Source organism: Rhinopithecus bieti, unplaced genomic scaffold (genome assembly GCF_001698545.2).
Source record: "Rhinopithecus bieti isolate Rb0 unplaced genomic scaffold, ASM169854v2 scaffold_39317, whole genome shotgun sequence".
In the NCBI taxonomy this organism is placed as follows: domain Eukaryota; kingdom Metazoa; phylum Chordata; class Mammalia; order Primates; family Cercopithecidae; genus Rhinopithecus; species Rhinopithecus bieti.
Window position 1 is genome coordinate 641,721 of NW_016816467.1, and position 9,410 is coordinate 651,130.

At 36.8% G+C, this 9,410-nt stretch overlaps 1 protein-coding gene across 1 annotated transcript in view; it reads right to left on the minus strand.

Annotated features, from left to right (window-relative positions):
• Positions 1 to 9,410, minus strand: part of FREM3 (FRAS1 related extracellular matrix 3) — a 114,406-nt gene that overhangs the window by 71,438 nt on the left and 33,558 nt on the right. The gene's annotated exons all lie outside the window — the stretch shown is intronic.

Consider the following 9,410-nt stretch of genomic DNA (forward strand, 5'->3'; position numbering starts at 1 on the left):
CAGCCTCCCGAGTAGCTGGGACTACAGGCGCCGGCCACCTGGCCCGGCTAATTTTTTGTATTTTTTAGTAGAGACGGGGTTTCATCATGTTAGCCAGGATGGTCTCGATCTCCTGACCTCGTGATCCGCCTGTCTCGGCCTCCCAAAGTGCTGGGATTACAGGCTTGAGCCACCGCGCCCGGCCAAAGTGAGAATTCTTAAACAAGCAAAACAATATTAGGTAGTTGAACTAATACCTTTAGGAAGACTACTGGTTTAAATCCAGTACAACAAACCAAGGGATCTTTCTATTTTTTTTTTTTTTAATTTAAAAAAATGTTTTATTTTTGAGACCAAGTCTCGCTCTGTCACCTAGGCTGGAATGCAGTGGTGCAAACTGAGCTCACTGCAACTTGTGTCTGCTGGGTTCAAGTGATTCTCCTGCCTCAGCTTACTGAGTAGCTGGGATTACAGGTTTGCACCACCATGCCTGGCTAATTTTTGTATTTTTAGTGGAGACAGCGTTTCACCAAGTTGGTCAGGCTGGTCTTGAACTCCTGGCCTCAAGTTATCTGCCTGCCTTGGCCTCCCAAAGTGCTGGCATTACAGGCATGAACTAGCATGCCAGGCCCAAACTAAGAAATCTTTTTGTCTAAAATTTAACATTAATAACTTGGAGTGTAATAAAAGAAGTTTCTGAAATGAATGAGATGTATCTGCTAGGAAAGAATTTTCATGTAAAGTGCACTTAGGAAACAAGACTCAGTAAAAAAGATTCACCAAATGCTCTGGAGAAAATGATTGTTGGTAAGAATAAAAAGAAGCACTAAACCAGGATGAATCCAATTCCTTCCCATCTTCTAGCTGCACTTGTTTTCCACTAAATATGTTTTATATATTTTGCTATATTTTGCAAATTTTTCCTAAGCAACTCTGACTAAAGCAATGATATCTACTAATTTGGAGGGGCCCCAGTTTTGTTTTTTTTTTTTTTTTTTGACATTTGGAATTCTTGCCTAAGGAAAGGGAAGACTCATCTTTCCTGAACCTGTCATGCAATGACTCTTAAACTGTATTTGCAAACTTGTGTTCATTCTATTATGTGATGCTACTTTGTGGTGAACTGTAAAGTAAGAGCATGTTAGACCCAGTAAGGAAACAAATTAGAGTTGAAGATAGTGAGCAAATGAAGGAATCAGAGTAAGCATTGGAGGAGCACATGGCTGGCAGAAACAGTCGAAGTGGAGCTGTTCCCTCCATTCTCCATTTCCACACCAGGATGCCCAGGAAGGTAAGTGAGGACAGAGGCATGGGGGTCAGGAAGGGGTGCAAGGCAGCAGAAAGGATCTGTGATTTGCATAGAAATCTGTCAGAAATCCCTTCCAGATATCTTCATTATACTGTGCACCAGTGTTCTCCTCCTTAGGACATTTTTTCCCTAACAAATAAATTCAGGGGAGAGAAAAATTGAAGCTGTAAAGGCGAAAATCAATTTAAAACATGAAAGGTGAAATTATGTAGAAAAATACCACCCTTTTATGCCTAGTTAATCACAGAAAATGTGTCTGCCAGCCTGAAGCCATTTTATCAGAAAGTAGCCCAGGTAAAACAGGGAAATAACATGACCAAGCTCAACTTGGCTGCACACGACAAAATGAGAGAAGAAAAACATCACAGGTGAACAAAACTGTATTCAGTGGTTAATAAAATTAGAATGTTTTACACCTAGAGAGTACCCTCTCATGATACTCTTCTCAGTACTGTAAAGTTAACATTGGAGATGATTTCTAATGGATGGTTTTGGTCAATTTACAAATTCAACTTGTGAAGCAAAAGGCAGCATCTTTTAATGCAGCATCTCTTAACTGCTAGCTCCATATGGCTCCATTGAGGAAATACCATGTAAATTATTTTGAATTCGTATGAAAAACCATGTGAAAAAAATAAATTCATTTCATCAGTGCTTCTCAAACCTTACAGCCAACACCCTAAGGGCAAATCGGAGTGAACATGTCCCTACAAGGGGCAAGGACCAGGGGCCCAGGGCATGGCTAGAGGCTATGAGCTTTGAAGTCACAGCATAGCTTAAAAATTCACTGTGAATTTTGTATTCAGTTTTATCAGTGTTTGTATTAATATGAAAGTAAAACTCCTCAGAGGATATGTAATAAATTTATTAAGTTTTCCACATTCCCTAGCTCATAGGCATAACCCCTGTATTAAATGACCAATATTACTTACAACAAGTGTTATTGAAGTTGTGAAGTCTCTTAAGAAAACAGATCTCAGGCGTACGTTATTGAATTTGTCTAACGCATTGCAGTAAAAATTTCTTACCCCACAGTAATTATAAATTTGGAAACAAGTACTTCATGCATAATTAGATAAACACCCAAGCCTAAATTTGTTTTCAAAAGAAATCCAATTGCTTTTCTCTCAGTTGCCCCTCACTACTCCTCTTTCTACTGAAATAAAGAGTTCCCCAGGCAGTGATGAGAGCAGATATCAGGTCCTGAGTTCTAAAAACCGAGGGAAAATCTTTCATTCCTAGGTGTATACTCAAGAGAAATACCTCCATGCAAAATTTATATGCACACAGAAACTTGTTTATATGAATGTTCAGATAGCACTAGTCACAATAGCCCCAAAATGGAAACATCCAAATGTCTATCAATTGATGAATGGATAAATAAAAAGCAGTAGTACCACATACACATACAATAGAAGAGTATTTGACCATAAAAAGGCATGAAGTACTGATAGACCTGAAAACATTATGCTAAGTGACAGAAACCAGACAAAAGACTACATATGGCAAGATTCTATTTATGTGAGAGGACCAAATAGACAAATCTTTACAGAGAGAAAGTAGATTAGCGGTTGCTAAGGCCCAGAGTAGGGAGATGGGTGGGGGAAATGGAAGTGACTGTATGAACTTTATTTTTGGGGAGAATAAACTGTTCTACAATTAGATTGTGGTGATGGTTGCATAATCCTGTGAATATACTAAAAACCATTCAATTGCACACTTTAAATGGGCAAATTGGATAAGATGTGAGTTTTCTTCAATAAAACTGTTAAAATATGACATTAAGTATGCATTTTCATGTAAATAAATAGATTTTATTTTAAAAAAGCACAAACAAAAAAAGTAAAAACTAAGGGGAAGGCAAAGCCCCAGGAGTGTCTGATTGTTTACATTCAACAACATAGAACATAAAATAATGAAGGAAATTGTTTAGGGTTTTACATACTTTCTGCTCTTTGCATCAATGGTATGAGAAAAAAATCCCAAGCATTGTTTATGCATTCACATTCACGAAATGAAATTTAATAGGAAATGCTAGAATTATTTCATATCTTTCCCGACTGTTCATTGCAGCAAATAAATCACATTTTACCATTTCCTAGTCATACTCAATTAAACTGTTTCTGTAACACATTCATATTTACCAAGTAACCTATTAATCACATATGTGCTTATTTGTATAATAATAGTTTCTCAGAAAGCCTAAGCTTTCTTTTCTCCATAAAGTAGGTTAATGGTGACTAAAAATTTTTCTTAAAATGCTTTCCGTAAGAATAATCCACCTAGACCTACTGAGATCATGCTGAATATTCAATAGAACAGTCAATAGCATTCTTGGAATTTTAGGACTGGAAGGGCCTTTGGAGATGAGCTGTTCAACCTCTTCATTTTGCAAGTCAGGACCTTAGATCCCAGAGCCAGCAAGCAGCAGAGCTGGGACTGACCCTTAAGTCTCCTGATTCCTAGGCCTGTATTTATTTACTTACCTAAATGATAATTCATGATAGTAATGATGATATTGCAGAAGGTTTTAAGTAGTTACTGGAACAGTGATCTGAATTATAGCACTTTTCAGTTGTACAGTGGTTAACAGTTTATAAAAGACTTCCACATACATAATTTTATTAGTGCCCCATCACACCATATGAGCCAGGCAGGAATTAGCATCTCTATTTTAGAATTAGCTAATTTTAGAGATGCTAATTTTAGGTTAAAAAAGGTTATAGGATTTGCCCAAAGCCATAGGGATAGTAAGTATTAGATATGGAATGAGAACTTCATACCCAACACTTCCCAAGCTAAACTCATTATTCTCTGCCACCATGTCACCCAGGACCCATGACAGAAATCTGGGTGCTCCTCCTGACTTCCTCTCTTTACCTCCTCAAGTTCAATAACTGTCACTTCCAACTCCTACACATTTATTTAATAAAAAGTCAATCCACTTCTCTCCACTCTTATTGCCACCACCTAAGTTTCCACTAACATCAGTCTCACCTCATTTTACTGCCATCTCCTCCTTTCTAGTTTTGTCTCTACCTGCACAATCTAGTCTTCGTAGTGCAAACAAAGTTATGTGTGCAAAGCACATTGTGAGTACTGTGGTCTGAACATTTGTGTCCCCCTCAAATTCAGATGTTAAAATTCTAACCCCAAAGGTGATAGTATTAGGAGACATGGCCTTTGGGAGGTGACTTGGTCATGAAGGCTCTGCCCTCACAAATGGGATTAGTCCCTTTATAAAAGAGGCCAGAAAGAGACTCTTCACCCCTTCCACAGCATGAGGACACAGTAAGAATTTGCCATCTGTGAACCATGAAACAAGCTTTCACCAGATACCAAATCTGTTGGCACCATGATCTTGGACTTCCCAGTCTCCAGAATGGTGAGAAATACATTCCTGCTATTTAAAAGTTATCTAATTTGTGGTGTTTTGTTACAGCAACCTGAATGGACAGAGAGAGTGAGCATGTCACCCACCACCTTGTCTTAACCTTTGCTGTTTCCTCAGTGTCCTCAGGGTGAAGTCTATCGACATCAATTAGAACAATCTTGTCCAATCTGTGGCCCCTGGGCTGCATGCAGCCCAGGACGGCTTTGAATGTGGCCCAACACAAATTTGTAAACTTTCTTAAAACATTATGAGAATTTCTTTTAAGCTCATCAGCTATCATTATCACTAGTATATTTTATGTGTGGCCCAAGACAATTCTTCCTCTTCCGAAGTGGCCCAGAAAAGCCAAAAGATTGTCACCCCTGATTTAGAATATCCTTCATGGTCTGGAGCATGTTCACTACTTCAACTCTGGCCGCAGCCTCTGCAGTCAGGTTTACAAAGTCACAGTGAATTCAAGCAGTGCCCCAAATCTCCTTTGCTCTTGCTCTTTCTCCCTTTATACATCTCCTTCACTTGGCTAACTCCTACTCATTCAGGTCTCAGGTTATATGGGAAGCTTTCCGTGAGTCCTCAAAGATGAATAAGGTGCCTTACCCACTTATTCTCATAGTAACTGAAGCTTACTCTTACCATAGCATTTACTCTGCCTTGTTAACTTATCTCCCATTAGACTGTAAGTTCTTGAGAGCAAGGATTATGTCTTTTTCTGTGTCATATCCCAGTTGCCTAGCATATAGGAGGTACTTAATAAGTATTTGTTAATTATAAAATAATGCTACAGTAAATTCAGAATAGTATTAGGCCATTTCTGAAATTCAGCCCAAGTTCAAGGTAGGTGTTCACATATTGAGGACAATCCTATTCTGAATCCTAAACACTTAAGTTGGGCAAGAGGTTAAACTATTTTCTTATTATAAAACACAAGATTTAAGTGAAATTCTATATAAAAGACACAGTAATGCTAACCATAATGAATTTTGAGATGTTTAAATTGAATACAGTTCTATGCAAGAGATGCAAATTATTTCCCCTCTCCCTTTTCAGAACTCCAGTAGAAGTTGATTGATTAAATCAACCATGTTTCAAGAACTATCTGGATTTCAAAGTGTATTCATCTAACTAGCCCTTACGTTCTAGGATATCAAAGGCCTGATTTATCATAATTACCCATTGAATTGCATATTATGTTTTCTCAACATGTTTATTGTTAAAGATATTTCTTACAAAATCCAGCACATTTTGTTCTGAAAGCATTTTTCATTTTAGTCATTAGTCTAGCTTATTTGTACTAACGTTCTAAGATCATGCAAAATCGCTATTTTTATATTGATTGCTCTTCTTAGTTTCAGGCTTTAAATACCTGCCAGGGTTTTACAGATTTAAATTATTTTGTCTTAGATAAAACAGAAGATAGGTGCAGAAGTTCTTGAACATTTTTGTGCCATGGAGTGTGCTGGCAGTCTGGGAAAGCCTACGATCCCCTTCATAGAACAATATTTCCACATGCATAAAAGAAAATGCATAGGATATGCAAAAAACAGTTATATTACAACACAATTATTAGAATATTAAAAAAATTCTGCAACTGCTATGGAAAACAGTTTGGCAATTTCTAAAAAACCTAAACATACAATTACTTAATGATATCCAGAAATTCTACACTTAGGTATATATCCAAGGGAACTGAAATCAAGGACTCAAAGATACTTGTATGCCAGTGTTCACTGCAGCATTTTTCACAATAGCCAAAAGGTGGAAACAACCCAAATGTCCATCAACAGATGAGTGGATAGAAAAATATGATATGTACATACAATGGAATATTATTCAACATAAAATGAAGTGATGATACATGTTAAAACATGGATGAACCTTGAAGACAATATGCTAAGTGAAATAAGTGAGACACAAAAGGAAGAATATTGTATAATTCCACTTATATGAAATATCTAGAAAGGTAAATTCATAGAGACATAAAGTGGATTAGAGGTTACCAGAGGCTGGAGAAAGGGGGAGGATTACTGTTTAATAGATAAAGGGTTCCTGTTTGGAGTGATGGAAGGTTTTGAAAACAGTAATGATAGTTGCACAACATTGTAAATGTAATTGATGACACTGAATTGCATACCTAACAATGGTTAAAATTACAAAATTTATGTTATATACATTTTACCACAATGTAAAAAAATGTATAATGTACTAAAAACCATTGAATTATAGACTTTAAATGGGCAAATTGCAAGGTATATGAATTATATCTCAATAAAACTGTTAAAAAATTCTAATAAAATTATTACCAAAATTTAAAGTAATAATGACTCTGAAGAATATTTTGACATCTCTGCAATACCTGTAATTTGATATTAAAGTATCTGTAATTTGATATTTCTAATAGTTGCAAAGTCACAAGTAACGCTAGTAGTATTTTTGTTACCAACATATATTTATAATTGGAGGAATACTATATTTTATGTGGAAGTTACTAAAATTAACAGAAAATTTAAATTCAATTTCACCACTATATTCTATATACAGATCTCTTAGATTAAGATCTATAGATTTATTCTACTGAAAATAAACTACTTAAGGAAAAAATTGATTTGTCTTTTCTCTCTTTAATCTATCTGTATAAATTATTTTGTCAACTGAGAATCTAATGCTGGGCAGTGTTTATTAAATTAACCTTGCATAGTAATTCAAACTACTTTAAAAAAAAGGAACTGGGAAATCTATTACAAGTCTTCCCTCAAATAATCATTTAACTCCAACATTATATCAGTGGCTTAAAAAGACTAGAAAGTCATTGTCTCAAGAAACTCATTTTCTTTTCTCCCAGTTCCTTGCCAACTGGCACATACTCCGCTTTGTTTTAATCAGGGGAAGTAGAGACCACATGCCATTTTCAATCCATCATAACTTTTTCAGTTGAGTAACTCAGTTGGCTCTCCTAAGCAAGAATGCTTCCAGCTGTAATCCTGCCAGAACTACAAAATGTCTGCCCCGAGTACGGTTTAGTGCCTTCCCCGATAATTACAGAGGATGTCTAGCTCCTTGAAACTCACTGTGTGAATGAAACATTTTACCTAGCTAGTCTCAAAGGAAATTCAATTTTCCTCTCTTTAGTAGGATTTTCTTACAGAGTTTTCTGACGTTCTTAGCTTTTTCTGAGTAAACATCATAACAAGTCATTCTGTTTCAGAGAATTTATACTTATAAAAATAACAAATTCCACACCTTCTTCAGTGCATTTATTAGCTATGATGATAGATATAGTAAAAGTTGCTTATTATAACTTATGAAACTACTTTAAAAATAAATTGTTATCTTATGCAAACACTCTTTAGTAAATAGATGAAAGTGTTTTATATTTTCTAAATACTATTTTGCAGAATGAAAGATAAGGCACTAAGTAATGTAAATAAAGTCCCAGGTGGAGTATTACTACAGGGCTGGAAAATAACTCAAGAACCAGAGAACACAATGAACACGATGAGTATCCAGAGCTCATTCTACAAGCTGTGCCAGAGAAATAAAAAGCAAATGAAGAGAAGATGGAAGTAGAGGTAGAAAGAAGAAAAAAGTAAAAGCAAAGAACTGGAACCTCAATGGCATCACTAACAATGATCTGGAGGCCCTAAACCTTCCTCTGTTTTTGCCACACTGCATAACAATACATTCCTGTATTCACTTTCTCAAACAACTGTCAAAAAATCAAAGCAAAAGGAGAACATTCTGTTTGCATGTCTATATCTAATAACACACCTAACTAATAAAACACTGTGATCCTTGATTACTTGATTAGCACATCTTCGTCCTTAATGTTGGCTTGTTTGGCTTCAGTTCATGAAAGGGCTGAAATTATATTGCCACTGACTTTCCAGTTTGGTGCTATTGCTAGGGCATGGGCCTCTGAAAACCTGACAAAGTTAGATATCAGGTGTGCCTTCCGTGTTTTACTATATGGTCTCCTTCTAATGAGGGCAGGGTTTGATATCCACTCTATGCTTCATACATATATTTTGTTTCTCTGTCAATTTTTCATAAACATAGGCTAAAGGAAAGTGTGCAAGTGGGCATAAGCATAGTCATTCCTACTTTTTTGTAAATTACGTTAGAAAAACCTGAATCATTCTCATACATGGATACAACCCAGTGTATCTGTGCCTTGATAGGAAATTGTAAGCAAACGGCTCAGAAGCTCAACTTAGTTGAAGCTCAATTAGAATGCAATCTATAGGTAGTTTTTCTTTTTCTTTCTTTCTTTTTTTTTTTGAGACGGAGTCTGGCTCTGTCGCCCACGCTGGAGTGCAGTGGCTGGATCTCAGCTCACTGCAAGCTCCACCTCCCAGGTTCACGCCATTCTCCTGCCTCAGCCTCCCAAGTAGCTGGGACTACAGGTGCCTGCCACCACGCCTGGCTAATTTTTTTGTATTTTTAGCAGAGACGGGGTTTCACCATGTTGGCCAGGATGGTCTCGATCTCCTGACCTCGTGATCCGCCCGTCTCGGCCTCCCAAAGTGCCGGGATTACAGGCGTGAGCCACTGGGCCTGGCCGGTAGTTTTTCTATTAAAAAATACCATCTTCAGTTCAGCAGACACTGAAGAATGCCTGTCTTCTGTGACTCCAGACAATGAAGAGTATCCAGTTAAGTCATTTACATATCGAAACAGTGATTTTTGGTTTCTAAAAGTGGCGGTGGTTTCATTCAGTTGCTTGTGCTACTT